Here is a 26,250-nt window from a genome sequence, read left to right on the forward strand (position 1 = left end):
AGGAACAGACATGCTGTCCTTATGTACAAATTCATATGTTAGGGTTGAAGTCCTAGTAGACAGTCCAAGAGTAAGTAAGTTTCTACTTACTTGCCAACAAGTACCTCTGTAGAGACTGCCTGGTGCCCAGGTTTTAGGAAAAGCCTAAGAACTCATTGGAGGGCTGGGCCGAGGGGCAGGTTCTTCTGTTATGCTAAGTGATGGGTCAAGATGACGTTGACCCGCTGTAGCACGATTCCTGTGGTCAGTTTATGTTTCAAATTCTGGACCTCTTCAGACCCCATTCTGGCACGGCACCTAAAGGTGAGCTGGTTGGCTGAGAGGCCATACAGAATGCTGGCCACTTCCCAGCAGTACCTTACCTGCGCTCATCTTTTACCTTTTTTCTTCTTTTCTTTAATATTTAAAGAAATGAGCGCGAGTAAATGAGATGTCTGATATGCCAAAGAATGGCAGAGCCTGAACTTGACCCTGGGGTCTAAGCTAAAAACCTACTGCCATTTCTAGTTCCTGGACTCTCCCCGTGACCAACACCAGACACATTGCTTCACAAAACCATGTCCCTGGTACTCTACCTACTGATCTTCAACTTCTACGGAGGTGGGTGTGACTAGGGCCATCTCTTAAAAGCAGAGGAAGACCCAGGGATGATTCCTGCGGGATTCCGCGGTACTACGCATAAGATGCAGTGAGTCTTCGAGCGGGGGCAGCCACAGGCGCGCTTCCACGCGAGGCTCCCAGCCCAGTTCCCAGCTTCTACAGAATGTCTAGGGTCCTTGGTCCCACCTGTCCCCTCAGCTCCCTTCCATCTGAGGCTCCCGCTCTCTAGGGTCTCCTCAGAGCAAGTTCGAGAATCCCGGGCCGTCGATCTTCTCAGTGCGTGACCGACCGAGGCTCCCTCCCCTTCAAGTCTCCCTGGCGACACAAGAAGTGATTTGGTTCTAATCGCTACGCCCCGCGATTCCCGCCTTAGGCGAGCTGGGACTCCGGTTTGGGGCCCGGAGGCGCGGGCGCGCGCACGCCGGCGTCGGGCGCTGGCCCCACCCCCTGCACGACCGCGCGCGCGGCTGCGGCGGCCGGGGCGGGGCGAGCCGAGGGGGCGGAGCCGCCGGCGCTGAGGTTGAGGCAGAGGCTGAGGCAGCGGCTGAGGCTGAGGTGGCTGAGGCTGAGGCGGCGGCGAGGGGCTCCTGGCCGGGGCCGCGGGGCCAGCCGAGCCCGCCGCAGCGCCCAGAGCCAGACATCGGCAGCCCGCGGGCGCAGCGTGACCCGAGGTAAGGCGACGAGGACGAGGGCGGCCGCGTTTATGTAAGCGCGGGGCAGGTGGCTGAGGCCGCGCAGCGCCGGCGGCTGCGGACCTGACCACCGACCCCAGACCCTATAGATCCCAGCTCCGGGCCCGCGGCGGGCTGCGGGGTGGCTGGCGCATCCTCGGGTGGCGCGGGGAGGGCGGGCCGCGTCCTCTCGGATGCGCTACGCTGCGGGAGGAGGCTGCGCCCAAGACGGCTTGTCCGCTCCTGGAGGCGCCGCGTCCGCGTGGGATGCGCTGCGCCGCGGTGAGCCGAGAGTGCGCCCCTCGGACAGGAGGCTGTGCCCGCGGAGGGAACCCTCTACTCCAGGGAGGGGACCTGTGCCCATCGGAGTGGAGGTTGCGCCGGGAAAGTGAACCGTCTGCCGGGCGGAGGGGACCTGTGCTCCGGGGAGGGGACCCTGTACCCCCGGGAGGGACCTTTGCCCAGCAGAGGGGAGACTGCACCCCGGAAGGGGGACCCTGTGCCCTGCAGGGGGAAAGCTGGCCCGGGGATGCAGACCTTGTATCCTAGAGAGGGGACCTGTTCCCAGCAAAAGGGAGGCTGCTCCTGGGGAGGAGACACCTTGTGTCACTCTGAAGCTGCGTCCGGGGATGGGGACCCTGTGTCCTGCAGGGGGAAAGCTGGCCCGGGGATGCAGACCTTGTATCCTAGAGAGGGGACCTGTTCCCAGCAAAAGGGAGGCTGCTCCTGGGGAGGAGACACCTTGTGTCACTCTGAAGCTGCGTCCGGGGATGGGGACCCTGTGTCCTGCAGAAGGGACCATGTGCTTGGCACAGGGGAGGCTGCGCCCAGAGAGTGAATCCTGTGTCCTACAGAGGGGACCTGTGCCGGGAGCAGAAGGGAGGCTGAGCCGGGGGGTGGGAACCCTGTTCTCCGAGAAGGGGAAGACGTACCAGGGGATGGGGACTTTGTGCCCTGCAGAAGGGACCATGTGCTTGGCAGAGGGGAGACTGCGCCCAGAGGAGGGGGGCCGAGTGCCCCGCAGAGGTGAAGATGCGTCACAGGGAGGGGGGAACCCTGTAACCTGCAGATGATACTCTGTGCTCCGAGGAGGGAGATCCTAACCCTATACTCCACATCGGGGAGGCTGTGCCCCGTGGTGAGCGCCTTGTGTCCTGCAAAGGAGACACTGCGCTGCCAGGGAGTGGGCACCGTGACCCGGGGAAAGAGGCTGCTTTTTGGTGGTCCGTGTCCCTCCTGAGGGCTCAGAGTCGGCATGGGGCGCCCTGCGCCAGGGTGACGAAGTTCCGAGTGCCCCGATGGCCGTGGGAGCCATCTGGGACATTAGGGACTGGAGGTGAATTTTGAGGCGCTCGCATAGGTAGTCGGAAAATCACTGTGTGGTGACTGTGTGCGAGAGAAGGTGTCAGATGGGGCTGTGGACGCTAGACTGTAGTGCCACAGGAGTTGCCTGTCGGTTCGGGATTTATGAGGGGGAGTATCCGCACCGTTGTGTCTGGTTGAACGTTAATGTTTTCAATAAGCAGGTTTGGGTTGTTACTTCTGGAGAGGGCATCTTTTCCCGTCTTTTGAAAACCATCATTGCGTTCCATTCTGAAAGGATAATGAAGTGGCCTGATAGCAAACTTGCTTTCTTACTGTTAGGTGCCGTAATTAAGATGACCAAACCGTAATTTTTACCGAGAATAGAAATAATGTATTACTCTTTGAAGCTGCATTTTCTAAAACTGTTTTTGACTCAAGAGCAGTGTCTAAGCTGTTTGAAGGAGCCTGCTGTTTCTTCCTTTCTCGGCAATGAAACTTCTTTACCCTGTTTGCTTGAGAGGGTTCCCTGGAGAGGGAGAGAAGAAAAAGGAGGCAGAAGGTTGGTTGGTACAGTTCCTTTGGAATGAGGATTAATGGTCCCTTGGTAGAGGCTCCTCCAAGGAGCAGATTCACAGCACGGGCACCCCACAACAGGGCTTGATAAATATTGGATGAGACACCCCGGGCTGGGTGCTGTGATCCCACAGTGGTGGAGAGGTGGAATTCACAGGCTTGGGAAGGAATGCATTCTCCATGCCTGGTAGATGTCAAGGGGTTTCAGAAACTGGGCACATTCAGTTACTTCTGCATCAGCTACAAAGCTCCACTTGGAAGGATCGAAGGAGCCCTTTCTGCAAGGACAATGGTGGAGAGAGAAATTAATGACGTATCTTCCATGATGTGTTCAGTCAGTCATTGCTGCTAGGCCAAGGCAGGAAGATTAGATACTGAGAAACACATCTTGGCTCATAGGCAAATTCACTTCTTTGTGAGTTTATATGCCGTAAAGCATTTAAACTGCTTCAGAATATTTTGGAATTAAAAAAGAACCATTTAAAGCCATCTTGTCCTGCGAATGAACAGTTTGCGACTGGTCATGTACTAGACCTCCTCTCTGGAGTTACAGTGCAGGACTCCACAGGCACAGTACAAAACCCACGGAGAGTGTACCTACTAATCACTTTAATAGCATTAACATTTTGAGATAAAATTACAATATTTGCAAAGGTATACAACTTTAGCTTTTAGGTTTAAAAACTTAAGCATGCATATAATACATTCAGGAAGGCAAGCAATTTATGTGTACATAATACATCCAAAAGGCACACAGAATAGGCTCAACTTCATTCCATTCTGTACCCCACCACTCAGTTATATAATATATAATTATATATATAATTTTTTAATATAATTTTTTTCTGGTACTGGGCAGCGAGTGAACCAAGACCCTGGCACATGTTAGGCAAGTGGTTTACTACTGAAGTATATCTCAGCCTTGAGAAATGGTCTCACCATGTTGCCCAGGTTGGCCTTGAACTCATTGTCTACGTAGCCCACAGCCCATGTGGGTCTCAGACTGTCAGTCCACCTGTCTTAGGCTCCCAGTATCTGGAAGGTAGCTGTGCTTGCCACTATACTACCAATGCAATGTACCAATATCTGGAATTATGGTCTGTATCAGTTTTTAAAATAGTAGTGTTTTAAAATTTTCATTAACATCGTAACAGTAGGATTCTTATTTATACATGGGCATAAGAAAGATCTGCTCATAATCTTTAATCCCAAATTTCTGTATTAGTAAGTTGTGTTTAAGAACTGGATTTTATTGCCTTGAGTGCTGTAATTAGCCATGTAAATACACAGGACGAGAGAATATTGTTTAAATAGCTCAGAGGTTATCTAGAAGCAGCTTTTGGAGATTGTCGTCAATGAAGTTATACAGATGTTAAGGAGATGATCAAAGTTAGTGTGAACGCTTGGAGAGGTTCAGTTCTACTGGAAAGCTTGATGGTTCTCAGTGTCTTTCTAAAGTAAGAATTTCCAAAGTCCACAGTTTGATGTGAGGGAAATGGTTAGACTTAAAACCCTTTATTTAAGTAGAAAACAGTAAGATCTCCTGAATAATTTGGGAGCTTGGGGATCATGGGAGAAGGTAGAAGGAGATGGGGGAGGAAGGGAGGGGAGCGGAGAAAAATATATAGCTCAATAAAAAAATAAAACGAACCAACAAATAAATCAATAAAACCCTTTATTTAATGTGTTCATAGTATATAAAGTAGAATAAATAACTAGCAACAATTTTACTTAAAAATTGCCCACTAAATCAGTGGTTCTCAACCTTCCCAATGCTGCAAGCTTCATGTTGTAGTGATCCCCAACCATAAAATTATTTTTGTTGCTTCTTCATTACTGTAATTTTGCTACTGTTATTAATTGTAATGAAAATATATGATATGCAGGATATCTAAAATGTGACCCCCTGTGAAAGTGTTGACCCCCCAAGGTCTCAGGTTGAGAATCACTGCACTAGATTAGTTAAGATTTCTTCTTTATTGCTTGTGACTGTCTTTCTTGAGGAGTGGGTGAAGAAGGTGCAGTAACCAGGCCAGCAGAGATCTTTACCTTGCCTTCCACGGAAGTTAGGATCATTGGTATTAATAATCAAGTTGTTGTTGCTTTCTTTTAAACAGTTTGATAATACTGCCCGTTGTTCTTCCCGTGTTTATACTCATGTGGTACTCTAGGAATATGTATGCCAATGACTTTGGTTTCAGGCATGATGGGTTGAGTCCAGATGAAGCAGGAGGGGAATGAAAGTAGCTTAAAGGTGCCTGGTATTTATTTTGAAGAACGGAGTGGAAGCTGTTGGCTCTAGATCAATGATTTTAAAACCGGATGCTGTTTCTTTCTCGTCGGGGGTACCTGTGCTCCAGGTTGTTGTTCTAGTGAGCCTGATGAGGCTAATTCTGCTTACCTGGGGTTCTCATTATGGGAGTAGTGGAATCCTGAGCAAAACTAGACTCTAATGTCTGTGTACCCTGAGGGGCAAAGGAAGAAGAGGTAGGTGGGAGGAAAGAGAATAGGTGTCCAAGGAGTGTGGGGATGTGTTTGGCTACGGCCTGGTGCAGCCTTCCAGGCAGAGGGGACTCTGGGGTAAAGGCCTTGACATGTGTTGTTAATGTCAGGGAGCCATTGTGGTCAGAAAGGGAGGGAGAGTGGCAGGAAATGAGGCTGGAGAGGTGGGGAGGGCTGCTTCTTGCTGGACTATAGAGGCTGTGGTTAGGGATTTAAATTTTAATCCCAGAGTGATGGGAGGTCTTAGGAGGGCTGGCCTGCCTGCTCTTCCCCATCCCCCTTTCCCTTTTAGAGAGTTTTGAACATGATAGGGAAGGATGTGATCTGGTTTATCTTTCAAAAGAATCATTCTGGCTTGTGGATTTTTAAGAGCTTGTCATGTGCCAGGCTGTTTCAGATACTTCATAGCTGTAGGCTCAACCAACTGGCAGCCCAAAAGGTGAACATTATTACTGTTCAAGGTTTTTATTCATTTATTTTATTTTCATGTATATATGTATGAGTGTAGACAACGTGGAAGTCAGAGGACAACTTCTCAGATTGTCAGTCCTGCTGAACGGTCTTTCCAGCCTCTTACTGTTTATAGATGGTGCTGTCAAGGCAGGGAACTGTGAGGAGCTTGTTCCAGGTCACACAGTCAGTGGTGTAGAGAGATCCTCTATAGCATGCTGCACTCATCCCCCTCACTTCATTGCTGCAGGCAGGAGTAGCCCTGGAAACCAGCGAGGAAGCCCAGGTTGGGGCCCAGCACGGGGGAGAGGTGGATTCATCACCGTGTAAGATGCTTTATCTGTGAGGTGCACCATTGTTTTTTTTATATTCCTGACAGAGGAGGGTGGGCCAATTAGAGGATGGCAACACTTTCTTACCACTTAGCATTCATTTACACTCATTGAAAGGACTGACTTTGAGCATAGACTATTACAGTGCTTTTGTGCTTTCATGAAAAAGGATACTGGAGTAATATAATCACAACACATTGCTTCGAATTGAGTCTTCTGACTTTTAGCTTGGGGTAGTGCCACATTGGTGGAGTTGGAAGCCTGGGAAGGTTGTAGTTTAGGGTAGGGATTTGGACTTGAGATTTGGAAAATGAAGCCTGATACCTTACTCAGCAGTCATACCAATACCCTAAACAGGGGGTCAGTGTGCCATCCCACCACCTAGCTATTTAACTTTTCTGTGCTTCAGCTTTTTATCCTTAGTTCAGGGAGAATAGAATTTGTGTCTTGATCAGGCATGGTGGTGTATACCATTAATCCCAATATGAAAGAGGCAGTTGGGGTGAGACAGGAAGGAAGGAAGGAAGGAAGGAAGGAAGGAAGGAAGGAAGGAAGGAAGAAAGCAACCGTCTCAAATGGTTGTCAAGTCAATATGCTGAGCTAATGAAGAAGGTCTAGAATAGTACCTGACTTGCAGTATTTAAGAGAGTTTGCTTAGCTTATTGTTTTTATGATTAGTCATCTGAATGAGAGATTTGGATAGAAATGGAAATTCAAGGACAGGCTCAGGAAAAGGCTGGGCCATATATGTAAATGTAGGTGTCTTTTTTGAGTATAGTTATTGTTTCATATCATAGGCTGGACAGTAAATATGGATGCAGAAGAACAGAGGTAGGTACTGTGATACTGAAGTGGTGGATACTGAAGAAGAAGGCAAGCAGGAAGGTCCAGTATCCAGGAATCCAGTGATCAGGTACTTTTCAGTCTTAGGGGTCTGGAAAATACTTCCTTGGATTCGATGAGAGGCAGGCCATCAGTGACTTTGGTGGGGATTTGTAGGCATTAAATGTGAATGACTCTCTAAGGAAGTTTTGTTTAAAGGAAAACAGACTGCTAGAACTCAAAATGGGTGCAATGGTCTAGGCTCCTGTGTATCTTGTTTTAGATAATGATGGTGGCATGTTCTTGACCTGATTGAAATGAACATTGCAGGAAGCAAGTCCTTGAAAAGGTTCTAGGGGCTAAAGGAGAGAGGACATTCAGCCCCAGCACAGAGGCAGCTACTGCATCTGGGACCTTCGGTTCATTCAAAAGTATTTGGAAGACGTGCTAGCCTGGATTAGGAAGAATGGCATAGGACCTGGAATACTGTTCTCACAAGCAAACATGCCCTGTGGTCTTTTTATGGAGAGGTTTATATGAAATGGAATTTTTCTTTATTAAAACATTCCCTTGCCTTTAAATTGTCCTTAGTGGAAGGAGAGCTAACATCCGTAATTATCAGATGTAGCTCTGATGAGAGGACCTGGTATCTGAAAGCTGTAGAAGGAATGACCGGCTTGCATTTGGAATGTCCCCAACCCCAGAGGAAGGTGACATCGAGGGTGCCAACATTTACATTGATGTTCATCCTGTTTAACAAAACTCCCATTAAGAGTTTGCTGACATGCCTTGCTTGAATGAGCTTGACTTGTATTCTTTGTGGTTGTTTGGCTGCTTAGGATTTGACGTTAGAAACATCCATGTTTTCAGTGTGATACTCAGAAGCTTTCCCCATACAGGGCAGAACTCACTGCTGTTACTCGAGAAACAGAGACCTCCCATGCTTCTTCACACAGGCTTTGCTGGGAACCTGCTTCATGTGTACGGTTGTGGAAGATGCCAGGGACAGGGAGAAGGAGAGCTTACATCAGGGAAGGAGGGTAAGTAAGGCACAACAGATGCTGTCCTTTGAGGTTATTGTATCTGTGACTTGCTAGAAAGAGTTGTGTGGCTGAGGTCCATATGTAGTGTGAGTTTTGTCATTATGTGGAAAGCTGGAGGACAGTGGGGCCGTGTGTCAGCAGAGGGCAAGAGGACCTTTCCTGTGAAGGTGTGGTGAAAAGACAGTTGGGGAACACTGCTTGGTAGAGCTGTAGAGGGGGCTATGTCGTCTAGTCTATGGAACTGTGGAAGGGACCGTGTCATTGTCTAGTTGGAGATTTGAAGGTGGGGCTGGAGGGACATGTAGGGACAGGTGGTATAGGCAGGGCAGGTTTTTAAAGTGAGGTTACCGCTTTCACGTAATGCAGGCTCAGAGTTGAAGAGGTGAGGAAGGAGAGAAGACAGGAATCTTTCCTTGGTGGTGGGTGCAGGATTGGGCTCAGGAAGAGGAGAGACGAAGCAGAAAACACTAATGCAGACTCAGTTTTTCCTACTATCCCCTAATGACATCATCCTCAGAGGGTGGCAAGATTTCACTGTGCAGGCAGTCGGCTCTATACCAGACATCAGCAGTGTCCTCTGCTCCTGTCCGGTTGGATACTGTCTGCCTGGAGCATGATAGATCCCTAGGCTCAGGGCTCTGTCTTTAAGATGACCTCCACTTCAGGCCCAGTGGTTTGTCTGGACCTCTGGAACTTCTGACTGACAAGTCAGGGTTCTCACAGCCCTTCCTCAGGGTGGCTTCCAGAAAGGAACCACTTTATTCACATTTACATTTTATTATAGAGGGTATTTTTTTTTTTTTTTTTGGTTTTTCGAGACAGGGTTTCTTTGTAGCTTTGGAGCCTGTCCTGGCACTAGCTCTGTAGACTAGGCTGGTCTCAAACTCACAGAGATCAGCCTGCCTCTGCCTCCCGAGTGCTGGGATTAAAGGCATGTGCCACCATCGCCCGGCTATAGAGGGTATTTTGAAGGACACAGACACAGAACCTATGAAGAAATCCCACATGTGTTCTTGAAGGGCACTGCATGCAGCAGCTTTGACCCTAGGGCACTTTGTAGCTTGTGGGTGGTTCTTGTTTATGAGCTGCCACACACTGAACAGTCCAGAAGCTCCAACCATATCTTGTAGCCACAATTTCTTTCCTCTGATACCTGTTCATGGCATAGGTCACTCCAATAGCCTGTGTGAGAGCCCACCTGGGTGTGTCTGGTCAGTCTTCTTGGTCCTCCACCCTTTAAAAATATTTTTAATTATATTTTTTGAGATTTTATGTATTTTATTGTTCCTTTGCTTTGTGATACAAGGTGTCATTATGTAGTTTAGGCTAGCCTTGAACTCACAGAGATACACCTGCCTCAGCCTCTTGAGTGCTGGGATTAAAGGCATATACCACATGCTAGTTAGGTTTAGGTTACTATTGCTATGATAAAACACCATGACCAAAAGTAACTTGGGGAGGAAAGGGTTTATTTGGCTTACACTTCCATATCACTATTCATCATGAAGGAAGTTAGGACAGGAGCTCAAATAGGGCAGGAACCTGGAGGCAGGAGCTGATGCAGAGGTTTTGGAGGGGTGCTGCTTACTGGCTTGTTCCCCATAGCTTGCTCTGCCTGCTTTCTCATAGAACACAGTACCATCAGCCTAGGGACAGCACTACCCACAATGGGCTGGGCTCACTCCCATCTATCATTAATTAAGAAAATGCCCCATTGGCTTGCCTACAACCTGATCTTCTGGAGGCATTTCTCAGTTGAGGCTCTTTCCTCTTTGATGATTCTAGTTTGTGTCAAGTTGGCATAAGAGTCACCAGCGCAAGCACCATTCCTGTTTCATATGTATTTTTTTCTAGCTTCTCCCAAATACCCCCACCTCCCTATCCCCAACCCTTCCCACTTCTTGCCTACCCCCTTTAAATAATCTGCTGAGTTCAGTTTGTGCTGATCATATGTTGGTAGGTATGGAATCATTCACTGGAGTGTGGTTGACTTACTAGGGCTCCACCCTTAAAAAAATTTCTTCTCCTGCCGTAGAAGCCATAACTATCAGTGGCTTCTCAGTTAGGAGAGACTCATTCCCTCTCTGTTTTAATATTATTTATTTTATGTGTGTGTGCGCGCACGTGTGTGTGTGCACATGTGCATGGCCTCTGAATGCTACACATATCATTAGAGATAAGGATGACTTTGGGAGCTGGTTCTCTCATTTCACCATGGATTCTCTGGATTGAATTCAGGTCATCAAAGTTGTGTAGCAAGTGCTTTCCCCCTGAGCACTCTCACTAGGCTCTTGTTGACTTCTTTGTGCAGCATTTTCTCTTCTATTCTGAAGTGGGTCTTATTTGTCGTCGGACATGGTAGGTCAGGGAACTGTTAGGGAAGCTCTTGTCACTCTTGGATGGTGATACTGAGGACAGACATTTTGCATCAGATTACCCACTGGTATACAATGTGTAGCATTTTTTTTGTGCTTACATAGTCTTTGAAATACATCACATGTTGTCTGTAAGTCACAAGCTTTCTAAGTTTTAAGTTGGTAGAACTGCTATGCTCAGGGAGATCCTTGCTCTTGGGTCAGTTCTCTTATAGGAGATCCCAGGGCTGATGTTTTTCAGATCAATCATGAAACTCTTGTAAAGAGGTTCAGTGACTTCTTGGGAGAGCTGGCTATTATTTAGCAAACAGTTCCTAAGCTCTTACTGTGTGTCATGCATGGTTAGTCTTGTTTGGTTCTCATGTTGATTTTCGGAGGACACTGTTCTGTGGGATGGCCACCACCCCTTTTCATCGTTGAGAAGTTGCTCTCAGGGCTTACCTGAGTGGCTGCCTGCCCAATCTCCCTTTTCCCACTATGTGTCCTTTCAGTTTGTTCTTGGATAGCAGCCAAGTAGTCTCTCCTGCTTGAAACCCCGCACCTGTTCCATCTCAGGTGTTCCCAGCCAGCCCCTTCTGTCTCCTACCCCCAATCTGCCCTTGGTCTCTAGTCAGCTCTCACGTATTTCTGCACACACATTCATATGTATGTGCTCTGTCACTCTGGTTGTTTTTATCGTTTGTCTATACCTTACTCCCTCCTTTCATCCAAATACCTGGCAGGATTGGAAGCTCCTGGAAAGCAGGACTGGTGCACTATATGTCCTGAGGCCCAGAACAGTGGCTGGCAGATGGCAGGTACTTTTAAATCCTTGCTGAATGGGGGAGTAACTTTTTCTTATTCCTTCTGTAGGTGGTAAGTGATAGAGCCTGAATTGAAGAAGTTGTCTGCCTCTGCAAACGTATGCTTTTCTGCCTTACATGCTGCCCCCCACATCCTACTGTACTTACTGAATCAGTCATGTATTTATGCCCATATGTCTGTGTTATCTCCAGACTTCCTTGCTTTTCTTTGTAGAATAGAAACATTTACAAAACATTCAAAATTGTTATAAAATCATAAAGTACAATATAGTAAATTAATCTGTTGAAAACAGGGTGCTCACATCCTGGGGAAAAAAAAGTTGTGCCTCAACGACATCATCTTACACTCTTGGGCGGCGTGTGGTTGAAATGCATTCCCTGAAGTGATAACAGCATTTGAAAGTCGGATGCTCTGGGAGGTTTCAGAAAAAAGCAGCCAGACAGAATGAAAAATCTATGTGATTCAACTGTGGAGGCTTACAGGAATTAAAACTGGAGAAAGTGTAGCTTATCAACTGCTTGGTTGAGAACCAAGCAGGAGAGTGATCCAGAATTTAGGGACTTGTGGGGAATAATCCCAGCTTGGTTCTGAATCTGCCCCAGCTTCTTTGAATGTGAAATGAAGATGCTAAAGTGGTGGCTTCTAAGGTTCTTTAGTTGTCCAGAAAATACTGATTGTAGAATTCCTGTGCAGGCGTAAATAGCACATGCCATGCCCTTGTGTTCTGGCTGCTAAGGTCCATACAGGGCTAGCACTTGGCACACAGATGTCCCTTTGGGTCAATGCCTGTTGAGAGGATGCAGTATTGGAGGAGGGTTCTGAAGAGTTGAACAGGTTTGGGACAGGATTGAAGAAAGTGAGATAAGGTACTCTGGTCTTGTGAGGAAATACAAAACTTCAGAGGGCCAGAGTTGGTAAACCCTTTTGCACTTCATTTGGTACGGAAGAACTACGTTGTCTATTGTCTCGAACTTAGCAGTTATGTGAGTTTGCAGTGTATCATGACTGATAAAGATAATCAATTAAGATTTAATTGCCCCTTTTCCCAACATTATAAAGTTGTTAATACAGCTACCATTTGGGCTAGAAAACAAGTCTGAAAGTCAACAGGTTTCCTGTGCCTTTACTAATGGGTAGGGCACATAAACACAGGCTTTGTTATTGCTGTTAAAAAAGTACAACCCAAACACACTAACCACATGATGGCTAGCCTACTCTGGGTGAGTTGGGTCTATTGAGAAAGGGAATTTATTTGAGGTTCTTAGCGTAACCTCAGAGCCCTTCCAATCTGACATCTCTTAAGCTTTGTGTCTCTTTTTGTGTACCAGGCACCTACTTCTTCAGCTTTTTCTCTCTTGAGGTAGAATCTTGTGGGGGTGTTGGATTGGCAGAGCTTATCACCTGTGTGTATCCTGGCTGCGTGAGAGCAGATGGGATTTTGTGCTGCCTCAGAAAGGGTGCACTCATTACCTGGGTGGCTCCACCCCCAACACACACACACCTCACACAAGAATGGGAGGAAGCCCTTAGTGTTAATTTACACATGTTCTAGGCCTGAGTACAAATGGCCCGAGACCCATCTGTTTGAAGGTAAAAGCCCAAAGAGACTCATGTACTTGGGCCACAGTTCAAGGTGCAATGACTTAATTGTTCATGTCCAAACTCTTCTAGATAGGAGGAAAATTACTTACATCAGATACATGTTTATTAGTCTCCATGAATACAGATTGATTTCTTTCTGGGGAAATATCCACCCAAAATAACAATACAGCCAAATTGTTATTCTGGAACTGAATTTATCATTTTGTATTTGGGTTTATTATTTTTTTTCCCATGTAACATCATGTTCTTTTGTGGAATACCCCAGGGGATTATTTTTCCTTTCATAATACATTGACAATTTATTTTCATTAAAATGCTATCTAAACTTTTGCAGAGCCTCACGCAATAATTTTTTGTTGTTGTTTAAATTTCCAGTTCCAAGAAGGTAGTGGCGTAATCAGTGAATGGTAAGTAACTGCTCCAGTTAGGAGCTGGTTTGGGAATGAAGCTGCAGCATCTTTGTTTCATAAGATGTGGAGTTCAGAGGAGGGAATCATAAGGATTTCAGAGCTACACTTGGGATCACAAAGTTCAACCTAGATTTCACCATTGCTGGAACTCTGTGAAAGAAATTGGCTTGCATAACATCTCAGTCGGCTTTTGGAAGTACTCCGAGGAAAACCTCTGTCTGGATTCTGCTAACCAGCTGTCCGTTGGCACTTACGCCGTAGAGCTACCAGGAACAGAGACATTGACTTACACTCTTGGGATTTTTCCCCTGTATTTCTTGGTGCCTCATAGTAGATGATTATTGCCCACATGCAGATGACTGAGTGACATATTTGATCATTTCACACAAATGCTTTCTGTTCTTTAATTTTATCCCCCTAGAGAAACTGTATAAGGACAGTGATTATATTTCCACAGAAATATAGGCTGGTGCTGTGTGACCTGCAGGACACTGCCAAATGTATGCCTCTTGTTCATGCTTAGCATGTAGTGCCCACTCTGCTTGCCTAAAGTTTTTTTTTTTTTTTTTTTTTTGAGACAGGGTTTCTCTGTGGCTTTGGAGCCTGTCCTGGCACTAGCTCTGTAGACCAGGCTGGTCTCGAACTCACAGAGATCCGCCTGCCTCTGCCTCCCGAGTGCTGGGATTAAAGGCGTGCGCCACCATCGCCAGGCTTGCCTAAAGTTTTTGCTGTGTTGATCAGCCGTAGGTACACATCAGATGGGCATAAAGGGCAAACTCTTTGTGGGTTTAGGATTGTTTATTCCTGAAGACCCTGGCTGGAGCAAAGGAAGGTTTTCCTTTTTCTCAGCAGCAGTTGTGAGCACTGGGATTCACTGGGCTGTGTTAGCTGCGCCTTGTCACAGTCTATCGAAGAATTGACCCAGGAATTTTCTTGATCTTACTGACTGCAAAAGGAAGCAATACATAATGCAAATAGGATCCAATTACGTCTGAAGGTTCATTTTTCAGAGTGCTCTGGGAAGATGAGGAAGAAAACAAAATTGCTTGTTTTACTTTAAGAATTTTCTTTCAGGTCTGGGTTGTGACAATATCACTATAGTCCAGTTTTGGAGCTTTCCTATTTCACTGAGTGCCCTCCATGTCTGTTTTCAGTTATTTTCATTGTAACCTGCAGTGGCTGCTTTTGTGTCAACTTGAAACAAGCTATAGTCATTAGAGAGGAAGGAGCCTTAGTTGAGGGAATGCCTCCGTAAGATCCAGCTGTAAGGTATTTTCTCCATTAGTGATCAGTTGTGGAGAGTCCAGTCCATTGTGGGTCATGCTGTCCTTGGGCTCGTGATCCTAGGTTCTCTAAGAAAGTAGGCTGAGCAAGCTAGGGGAAGGAAGCCAATAAGCAACTCCCTTCAATGACCCCTGCATCAACTCCTGTCTCCAGGTTCCTGCCCTGCTTGAGTTCCTGTCCTGATTTCTTTTAGTGATGAACAGTGATGTGGAAATGTAAGCTTATGTTTCATCACAGCAACAGAAACTTTTAACTAAGACCCAGCCCCTGCTGTAGGTCGTCTGCATGCAATCTCTAGATTCCCTTTTGTCAACCTTTCATCTTATTGAAATCAGGTCCTAGGCAGACTTCTCTGCAGGGTGTAGCTCACTTTACGTGCATCTAAGGCTCACCCACCTTGCAGCTTTGCAGTAGTAGTCTGCTCTTTTGTTATGTGTATGTATCACATCCTGGTCATCTCTTACCAGAAATGATGTTAGGTTAGGCTGTTTCCACTTTGTAACAATTACAAATTATGCTACTCCAAACATTAGTAAAATGTCTTTGTGTGGATGTGTTTGCCCATTTCTGTCATTGAGATTGGTTTTCCATTGCCTTCCACTGGGCTGGAGAGATGGCTCAGCTGTTAAAGGCTAGGTTCACAACCATTGCCTTCTACTGAGGAGTTCTCTACATCATGTGCCTTGGTTGTTTCCAGGGTGAATTATCTGAATTATCTTGGCATAATGTTGAGCAGAAACTATATGGGTTTCTTAAGATGGCAGTCTTATGTCAGATCCTTAGTAGTATTTGTGTGTGTGTGTATGTTTTACTCATTCATCAGAAGAGAAAATCAGCTGTAATGTTTGAACCATGGAACCCCCTAAATTAAACCTACATTCAGCCTAAAAAAACACATATCCAATAATATGAAAATATGTGTAGCATGACCTAGATACTCATATTCATGAGAGTCATGAAGAGCAGGATCATCTCTGTGGGCTGTCTTACAACAATTTCCAGGACGTACTGAGTGCGAATGTTTAGTGAGCTTCCTTCATGTTGAAATGCATGCTGGCTAGATGCTTGTACAAGAAGAGGTGGGAATGGAGGAGTGTGGTCACAGCAGGATGTAGAAGTGATAAAAAAGAAAAGATGGGTCACCGCACTGTAACAGTACACCTTATACTGTATATCAGTATACAGTAAACTGACACAGGCTAGCCTTTCGAGATACAGATGCTTCATATACCGGTGAAGTAGATAATTAGGGTACATGGTGACTCTATGTGGGATGCAAGTAGAGACCCGAGTAGAACAAGTGAAAGAAAAAAGTATATTGACTGGATTCTTTCAGGGTAAAGCTGGAAGAACCAAATGAAATGTTCTGTCTTGATAGATTTGTTTCTCGAGGGTCAGGAGTTAAATGTGTCAGGCTGTACTGTGTGTATATGGTTTCAAACATGGGTTGATCATAACAGAAGCCAGGATTCCCCTTGCTCCAGGAGGTTTCAGATAAGGTCAGGAGGGGCTGGAATGTGGTGTTGCATTGGAGTTGGGTGGTCTTTAATAGTGCAGGGCAACGCAGATGTGTGATCTCACACGGGTACTCTGGGAAGGCCCAGAAGCAATGCCTCTCAGTATCAGTGAGCCCACTCACATACCCTGTGCGGTGGCTCACAGAAGACATCTCTGGGATGTCTGTTGGTGCCAGGAAGAGAGGAAAGGCTCAGGGCCAACCTGAGGGAACCCTTCACGAACAAAGAAAGGGAATCATGATTAATTAGGTCATAGAATAAAGTTCAGGTCACTCTCCACTAATACAGTCAGCTGACCAGATAAGCATGTAAATATGGAAGAATGGACAGCTCTTCCTCGTGGAAGAGTGCCAGTCAGTGCAGAAGGAACAAGAAAGGGCCTAGTCTAGCCAGGGTAGGCAAACACTGTGGTCACAGTGCTGGGATCCCAGGATGGGTGTTCCAGAGGTCAGTGCTAAGATTAGTGGGGAAAAGTTGAGGAGAAAAGGGGTTTTTGCCTTGAAACAGAACATCTTTACCCCAAGTTCTTTATTTATTAAAAAGGGAAAAAGTAACTTTAGAGTGGAGAGAGGCAACAGATAGTCCCTCACCAGGGGTGACCTGGCCTGCAATGAGCTTGCCTACCTCATGCGGTCCTCTAGTGTCCCTACACAACCAGGGACACTACATTATCTAATGAGGAAAGAACTCAAACTGCTCCATTAGGGGTCACCGTCAGTGCTTGGGCTGTGCCTATACAGCAGAGAAAAGGAAGGCTGGGGACGCTCGCTTTGCTTAGAGGACATAGAGAAGCCACAGCAGTGAGATACAAGGTGGGGCGCCCAATGGGATCCTGGGGAGAAAAGGTTAGTGGGAAGCTGCCACAGTTAATGGTCCCACACTGAGTTCATTTCTCAGTTTGACAGTCTCCTACCCAGTCTTTCCCAGTGCTCACAGCTCAGATCCCTGAGCTTATGCTTTCAGGAGTGGTGAAATGAAGGGCATATGGCATCTAAAATCTCAAAATAAAAGACTGAGGAAGAATGTATAGAAAGAGCGCACCCAGAGCAACGCCTCTGCCTCTGGAGTGCTGGGATTAAAGGTGTGTGCAACCACCGTCCAGCTTGTGTTCTTCTGTTGCTGAGAGGGCTCAGGTCACTTCATCCTCCTGGAAATCCTGGTTGCCTCTCTAGCTGCAGTGTGCAGCACTTTGCAGATGTCCCTTCACATGTGGGTGGACACGGGCCCTCAGGGAAAAAGTGAGCCCTCAGCTGACCCAAATCTAGAGGTGCATTTGAGTGTTTGATTCCTGATATGGAATGAATATTTCCTACATTAGCTGCTTGCCTTACTTGATCTTTGGCTTTGGTTTCCTTCATTTTTCCTTCCTTACCCAAAAAGAAGAGGTTTTTTTTTTTTTTCATAGTTAAATGTGTTGGTCTTTTCCTTTATTTCTTTGGGATATTATATCTCATCTAAGAACATTTCTCTCTATTATTATTCATTTTATTGTAGTGGTTGTTTTGCCTTTCACATTGAGCTGATTCATATGAATTTTTTTGTAGCTTGAGGTTGGCCTAATATGTTAGCCCACATTTTCGAGTGGTCTGCCCCATGCCCCCAGGCCAAGCATCCTCACTGTAGAAGTCTCATCAGTTATCTTCCAAGACTCGTTAATGTGGGGGTTTTGTATGTGATTATAGCCACAGCTTGCAATTATATTTCATGGCGTCTACATAAAGAATCCTATTCTGAGCACATGGTCTACTTATGGTATTATAATATCTAATGTCCAGTTGTAGCATTGTCTAGAGTCTTGGATACCCTGTGGTTTGTGCTGCATGGATGGTGGTGATAATGAGCAGGCTGCTTCTTTGACCCTTATCTCTCACTCAAGTCCCCTCATGCTGCCATTAAATGGGGGAGGGTCATTGTAGTTGTTCTGTACATGTTATATGTGGCAAGGGACTGTCCCTCCCCAGTTTGCTGAGGACTCTTAAGGGTTATCTTTGTCACGAGCAGCATTGGAACTTACTGTCTGCATCCACTGCATCTGATGAGATGGTCGTGGTTTCCCTCTACCATCTCTAAATACAGAAAAGTCAGGATGGGCTTCCTGACATCCTGCATTCTGAGGATGCAAACACACTGCAAAGCCACAGTTTCTGTTTAATACCGTCTTCAAGAGGAAACTCTTCCCACTTCCAGCCCCCGAGCTTTTCCTATTTTTTGAGACGTGGGTTACAGACTGCACAGTATCCCTAGTGGTATAAATATTTAGCACCTTGCTTTCCAGGTAGGGGACAAAGCCTGATTTGAACATTTGCCAATTTTGTTAGTTTATATTTTAGCTCAGCTTGCCAGTGTGCTGTCACCTGGTTGGCGGGTCTGCTGAAAGTGTGGCATTGTTGGGAAGCAGGTGATAGCTCTCCTCTTAGTGTTTTCATGTGACCGTCCCCTGAAATAGCCCTGTGCTCTCTGGTCCATGCTTCTACCTCTTCAGGTGACTGCTGCTGACCTGTGCTGCCATGGCGTCCTTAGTCTTGGCTTGAACACCTGCCACGTTTATCTTTAGTAGTTGCAGTGTCCTGAGCCTGTAGGCCATGGCTGCTCTGGGTACTAGTTTTGTTGACTCCACAATATGGGTTGTGATAACAGCTCTGCTTAAATGTGGTGGTGCCATTGGCTTAATTTCATACATCTTCTCATCCTTAGCATAAACTAGGCCTTGCTCCATTCATTTGCCTACCTAGTCATTAAACAGATTTTTTTTGAATTCCTGCTATGTGCCCGTTATGGCACATTTTGGAGTTGGAAGTTTGGTAGTACATATAAAGATCAGCCAGTCTTGTCCTCATGAAGCATCTCTCATTTGGCTGACACATCAATAGACTGTCCCTGACAATTTTCTCCTTACGCAGACTTCCACTTAATTTTGCCCCCGGCATTATTTTAAGTCAACCAGATTTCTTCCACTGCTTGGGTTGTGAAACTTCCTGCTTTGATGTTAGTTGACATTCAGCCTCGCTACGTGTATGATTGTTTCTGCTTTTACTAACTTTTTACGCTTAGAAGGCAAAGAAGTTGAATTATGATTTTACATTAGAAAAGGTTAATGCTTAAAGGGCTATAACAGTATAGTAATTGGAAATTTGGTGAAGTAGTACTTTTTATGGCATTAACTGTCACCACTGAGTGAATGGTAGTGAGCCTGGTTTAGTGAGTCACTCCTAGAGAGGGCAGGAGGTGGTGTGGGCCTCTGGCTTTAGTTTTCTATGGTGAATGTGTCTTTGGGTAGCTTGGTGGCTCTGAGAATCGGGAGCTTGGCCATCTACCCATTCACAGTATGTTTAGTGTGCTGGGTATAGCGATGAGCTGTGGGTGAGAAGGTGGATCCTCTGAGTGTGAGCTTCGTGAGGAGGAGGCACTGGTGAACCCAGATGGTGCCTGGATGGTGATGGGCTGGGCGTTTGGATGTAAGCCAGGAGACCCCGGAACCCCATCTGCTCATCATTCTGCATACTGGGTTGGGTTTCTGCTGTTCTAATCCTTTGCAAATTAATTCGTCTTTACTTTAAACAGCATTATTTTATTTTAATAAGAAAATGGCTCTACTTTATTTATTTGAAACAATTCACAAGACTCTAGAGATCAGCTTCCTTCTCAGGTTTCTTGGAGGAGGTTTCAGAGGAGCAGAGAGTGTGATAGGGAAGGCCTGGAGTTACTGTGGCCAAAGGAGAGAGGCCTGGAATGTGGTAGGCCTGTGCTGAGACCCATAGTCTTAATTCTCTTCCCTTGATCCCTGGTGCTCTGCTGGAGTGGACAGTTCCCTCCTCCTTTGCTTTGTGTGGTGACTGACCTTTCTCTTCCTTCCTACAGTGTCATAACTGGTTGGTTTGATTGATTCAAAACATGAACATAGCAGAAAATGTTTTGGGAGTATACATGGTTTCTATTTTTAGTACAGTTATACCTTGGAATTTAGTTCTTCAAGGTAACAATTATGAGAGCAAGTCTCAGTCTGGAAGTTGATCACTGTTATTTCATCTTGTCTCCCCTCCTCCGCCTTTCCCTTTCTCCTTCTATCCCTCCCTTTCCTTCTCTTTTTCCCCTTCTCCCCTCTCCCCTTCCTTCCCCTGTTTTTCCCCTCCCCTTCCCATAGTTCCCCTTCCTCCTCTCTTCTTTCTCTTGAGGTAGTGCCTGTTTTGTAGCCCAGCTGGCCTTGATCTTTCTGCTTTAGCCTTGTAAATGCTGTATTACCTGTGTATACCACCATACCTGGTCTTAATGTTACCTTTAAAAATCAGAGCTTAGGAGTCCTTGTCTAAAGTCAAATTTCCTCCATTGCTGTGTTCCATTAGATTATTAAAGAGGGACATGTATTTACCCCCATAAGTCACCTGGTCATGACTGATACCAGTAGCACAGGACACAGGAAAAACACAGCTTCCTATAAATATTGAAGCAGTGCCTAAAACTAGGGACTGTTCCAAATCCCAGTTGGCTCGAAGGACATGGTCACTGTAGCTGTTTCTAGCATCATACTTGAATCTAACCCTTTACCTGAATAATCATTTAAGAAATTATTTTAATAGCCTCCATTTCTATAAAAATAAAAGCTGTGCAACCTATACTTTTTAAAATTCTTTTTTTTGTATGTGTGCACATATGTGTGAATGTATAAAGACCAGAGGTCATTGTTGGATGTCTTCTTCAATCATGTTCCACCTTTTTGTTTTGTTGGTTTTTTATTTGTTTTTGTTTCTTCGAGACAGGGTTTCTCTGTGTAACAGTCCTAGCTGTCCTGGAACTCAGTTCTGTAGATCAGGCTGGCCTTGAACTCACAGAGATCCGCCTGCCTCTGCCTCCCGAGTGCTGGGATTAAAGGCATGTGCCACCATCGCCCGGCTATAGAGGGTATTTTGAAGGACACAGACACAGAACCTATGAAGAAATCCCACATGTGTTCTTGAAGGGCACTGCATGCAGCAGCTTTGACCCTAGGGCACTTTGTAGCTTGTGGGTGGTTCTTGTTTATGAGCTGCCACACACTGAACAGTCCAGAAGCTCCAACCATATCTTGTAGCCACAATTTCTTTCCTCTGATACCTGTTCATGGCATAGGTCACTCCAATAGCCTGTGTGAGAGCCCACCTGGGTGTGTCTGGTCAGTCTTCTTGGTCCTCCACCCTTTAAAAATATTTTTAATTATATTTTTTGAGATTTTATGTATTTTATTGTTCCTTTGCTTTGTGATACAAGGTGTCATTATGTAGTTTAGGCTAGCCTTGAACTCACAGAGATACACCTGCCTCAGCCTCTTGAGTGCTGGGATTAAAGGCATATACCACATGCTAGTTAGGTTTAGGTTACTATTGCTATGATAAAACACCATGACCAAAAGTAACTTGGGGAGGAAAGGGTTTATTTGGCTTACACTTCCATATCACTATTCATCATGAAGGAAGTTAGGACAGGAGCTCAAATAGGGCAGGAACCTGGAGGCAGGAGCTGATGCAGAGGTTTTGGAGGGGTGCTGCTTACTGGCTTGTTCCCCATAGCTTGCTCTGCCTGCTTTCTCATAGAACACAGTACCATCAGCCTAGGGACAGCACTACCCACAATGGGCTGGGCTCACTCCCATCTATCATTAATTAAGAAAATGCCCCATTGGCTTGCCTACAACCTGATCTTCTGGAGGCATTTCTCAGTTGAGGCTCTTTCCTCTTTGATGATTCTAGTTTGTGTCAAGTTGGCATAAGAGTCACCAGCGCAAGCACCATTCCTGTTTCATATGTATTTTTTTCTAGCTTCTCCCAAATACCCCCACCTCCCTATCCCCAACCCTTCCCACTTCTTGCCTACCCCCTTTAAATAATCTGCTGAGTTCAGTTTGTGCTGATCATATGTTGGTAGGTATGGAATCATTCACTGGAGTGTGGTTGACTTACTAGGGCTCCACCCTTAAAAAAATTTCTTCTCCTGCCGTAGAAGCCATAACTATCAGTGGCTTCTCAGTTAGGAGAGACTCATTCCCTCTCTGTTTTAATATTATTTATTTTATGTGTGTGTGCGCGCACGTGTGTGTGTGCACATGTGCATGGCCTCTGAATGCTACACATATCATTAGAGATAAGGATGACTTTGGGAGCTGGTTCTCTCATTTCACCATGGATTCTCTGGATTGAATTCAGGTCATCAAAGTTGTGTAGCAAGTGCTTTCCCCCTGAGCACTCTCACTAGGCTCTTGTTGACTTCTTTGTGCAGCATTTTCTCTTCTATTCTGAAGTGGGTCTTATTTGTCGTCGGACATGGTAGGTCAGGGAACTGTTAGGGAAGCTCTTGTCACTCTTGGATGGTGATACTGAGGACAGACATTTTGCATCAGATTACCCACTGGTATACAATGTGTAGCATTTTTTTTGTGCTTACATAGTCTTTGAAATACATCACATGTTGTCTGTAAGTCACAAGCTTTCTAAGTTTTAAGTTGGTAGAACTGCTATGCTCAGGGAGATCCTTGCTCTTGGGTCAGTTCTCTTATAGGAGATCCCAGGGCTGATGTTTTTCAGATCAATCATGAAACTCTTGTAAAGAGGTTCAGTGACTTCTTGGGAGAGCTGGCTATTATTTAGCAAACAGTTCCTAAGCTCTTACTGTGTGTCATGCATGGTTAGTCTTGTTTGGTTCTCATGTTGATTTTCGGAGGACACTGTTCTGTGGGATGGCCACCACCCCTTTTCATCGTTGAGAAGTTGCTCTCAGGGCTTACCTGAGTGGCTGCCTGCCCAATCTCCCTTTTCCCACTATGTGTCCTTTCAGTTTGTTCTTGGATAGCAGCCAAGTAGTCTCTCCTGCTTGAAACCCCGCACCTGTTCCATCTCAGGTGTTCCCAGCCAGCCCCTTCTGTCTCCTACCCCCAATCTGCCCTTGGTCTCTAGTCAGCTCTCACGTATTTCTGCACACACATTCATATGTATGTGCTCTGTCACTCTGGTTGTTTTTATCGTTTGTCTATACCTTACTCCCTCCTTTCATCCAAATACCTGGCAGGATTGGAAGCTCCTGGAAAGCAGGACTGGTGCACTATATGTCCTGAGGCCCAGAACAGTGGCTGGCAGATGGCAGGTACTTTTAAATCCTTGCTGAATGGGGGAGTAACTTTTTCTTATTCCTTCTGTAGGTGGTAAGTGATAGAGCCTGAATTGAAGAAGTTGTCTGCCTCTGCAAACGTATGCTTTTCTGCCTTACATGCTGCCCCCCACATCCTACTGTACTTACTGAATCAGTCATGTATTTATGCCCATATGTCTGTGTTATCTCCAGACTTCCTTGCTTTTCTTTGTAGAATAGAAACATTTACAAAACATTCAAAATTGTTATAAAATCATAAAGTACAATATAGTAAATTAATCTGTTGAAAACAGGGTGCTCACATCCTGGGGAAAAAAAAGTTGTGCCTCAACGACATCATCTTACACTCTTGGGCGGCGTGTGGTTGAAATGCATTCCCTGAAGTGATAACAGCATTTGAAAGTCGGATGCTCTGGGAGGTTTCAGAAAAAAGCAGCCAGACAGAATGAAAAATCTATGTGATTCAACTGTGGAGGCTTACAGGAATTAAAACTGGAGAAAGTGTAGCTTATCAACTGCTTGGTTGAGAACCAAGCAGGAGAGTGATCCAGAATTTAGGGACTTGTGGGGAATAATCCCAGCTTGGTTCTGAATCTGCCCCAGCTTCTTTGAATGTGAAATGAAGATGCTAAAGTGGTGGCTTCTAAGGTTCTTTAGTTGTCCAGAAAATACTGATTGTAGAATTCCTGTGCAGGCGTAAATAGCACATGCCATGCCCTTGTGTTCTGGCTGCTAAGGTCCATACAGGGCTAGCACTTGGCACACAGATGTCCCTTTGGGTCAATGCCTGTTGAGAGGATGCAGTATTGGAGGAGGGTTCTGAAGAGTTGAACAGGTTTGGGACAGGATTGAAGAAAGTGAGATAAGGTACTCTGGTCTTGTGAGGAAATACAAAACTTCAGAGGGCCAGAGTTGGTAAACCCTTTTGCACTTCATTTGGTACGGAAGAACTACGTTGTCTATTGTCTCGAACTTAGCAGTTATGTGAGTTTGCAGTGTATCATGACTGATAAAGATAATCAATTAAGATTTAATTGCCCCTTTTCCCAACATTATAAAGTTGTTAATACAGCTACCATTTGGGCTAGAAAACAAGTCTGAAAGTCAACAGGTTTCCTGTGCCTTTACTAATGGGTAGGGCACATAAACACAGGCTTTGTTATTGCTGTTAAAAAAGTACAACCCAAACACACTAACCACATGATGGCTAGCCTACTCTGGGTGAGTTGGGTCTATTGAGAAAGGGAATTTATTTGAGGTTCTTAGCGTAACCTCAGAGCCCTTCCAATCTGACATCTCTTAAGCTTTGTGTCTCTTTTTGTGTACCAGGCACCTACTTCTTCAGCTTTTTCTCTCTTGAGGTAGAATCTTGTGGGGGTGTTGGATTGGCAGAGCTTATCACCTGTGTGTATCCTGGCTGCGTGAGAGCAGATGGGATTTTGTGCTGCCTCAGAAAGGGTGCACTCATTACCTGGGTGGCTCCACCCCCAACACACACACACCTCACACAAGAATGGGAGGAAGCCCTTAGTGTTAATTTACACATGTTCTAGGCCTGAGTACAAATGGCCCGAGACCCATCTGTTTGAAGGTAAAAGCCCAAAGAGACTCATGTACTTGGGCCACAGTTCAAGGTGCAATGACTTAATTGTTCATGTCCAAACTCTTCTAGATAGGAGGAAAATTACTTACATCAGATACATGTTTATTAGTCTCCATGAATACAGATTGATTTCTTTCTGGGGAAATATCCACCCAAAATAACAATACAGCCAAATTGTTATTCTGGAACTGAATTTATCATTTTGTATTTGGGTTTATTATTTTTTTTCCCATGTAACATCATGTTCTTTTGTGGAATACCCCAGGGGATTATTTTTCCTTTCATAATACATTGACAATTTATTTTCATTAAAATGCTATCTAAACTTTTGCAGAGCCTCACGCAATAATTTTTTGTTGTTGTTTAAATTTCCAGTTCCAAGAAGGTAGTGGCGTAATCAGTGAATGGTAAGTAACTGCTCCAGTTAGGAGCTGGTTTGGGAATGAAGCTGCAGCATCTTTGTTTCATAAGATGTGGAGTTCAGAGGAGGGAATCATAAGGATTTCAGAGCTACACTTGGGATCACAAAGTTCAACCTAGATTTCACCATTGCTGGAACTCTGTGAAAGAAATTGGCTTGCATAACATCTCAGTCGGCTTTTGGAAGTACTCCGAGGAAAACCTCTGTCTGGATTCTGCTAACCAGCTGTCCGTTGGCACTTACGCCGTAGAGCTACCAGGAACAGAGACATTGACTTACACTCTTGGGATTTTTCCCCTGTATTTCTTGGTGCCTCATAGTAGATGATTATTGCCCACATGCAGATGACTGAGTGACATATTTGATCATTTCACACAAATGCTTTCTGTTCTTTAATTTTATCCCCCTAGAGAAACTGTATAAGGACAGTGATTATATTTCCACAGAAATATAGGCTGGTGCTGTGTGACCTGCAGGACACTGCCAAATGTATGCCTCTTGTTCATGCTTAGCATGTAGTGCCCACTCTGCTTGCCTAAAGTTTTTTTTTTTTTTTTTTTTTTGAGACAGGGTTTCTCTGTGGCTTTGGAGCCTGTCCTGGCACTAGCTCTGTAGACCAGGCTGGTCTCGAACTCACAGAGATCCGCCTGCCTCTGCCTCCCGAGTGCTGGGATTAAAGGCGTGCGCCACCATCGCCCGGCTTGCCTAAAGTTTTTGCTGTGTTGATCAGCCGTAGGTACACATCAGATGGGCATAAAGGGCAAACTCTTTGTGGGTTTAGGATTGTTTATTCCTGAAGACCCTGGCTGGAGCAAAGGAAGGT

The 26,250-nt window shown here is 45.5% G+C and overlaps 1 protein-coding gene across 5 annotated transcripts in view; it reads left to right on the top strand.

Annotated features, from left to right (window-relative positions):
• The first annotated feature begins 1,112 nt into the window (after nucleotides 1-1,112).
• Adarb1 (adenosine deaminase RNA specific B1) overlaps nucleotides 1,113-26,250 on the top strand; it is a 128,274-nt gene continuing 103,136 nt past the window's right edge. For 4 of the 5 annotated variants that reach the window (XM_050140950.1, XM_050140956.1, XM_050140964.1 and 1 more), the window contains exon 1: nucleotides 1,113-1,271. The gene's annotated coding sequence lies outside the window, so the exon portion shown is untranslated. Of the gene's footprint in view, nucleotides 1,272-8,213; nucleotides 8,296-26,250 lie in introns of those variants that run through there. The other variant, XM_050140943.1, reaches the window with a different exon arrangement.

Source organism: Alexandromys fortis, unplaced genomic scaffold, assembly GCF_014885135.2.
Source record: "Alexandromys fortis isolate MF-2015 unplaced genomic scaffold, M_Fortis_MF-2015_v1.1 scaffold_9, whole genome shotgun sequence".
In the NCBI taxonomy this organism is placed as follows: Eukaryota; Metazoa; Chordata; class Mammalia; order Rodentia; family Cricetidae; genus Alexandromys; species Alexandromys fortis.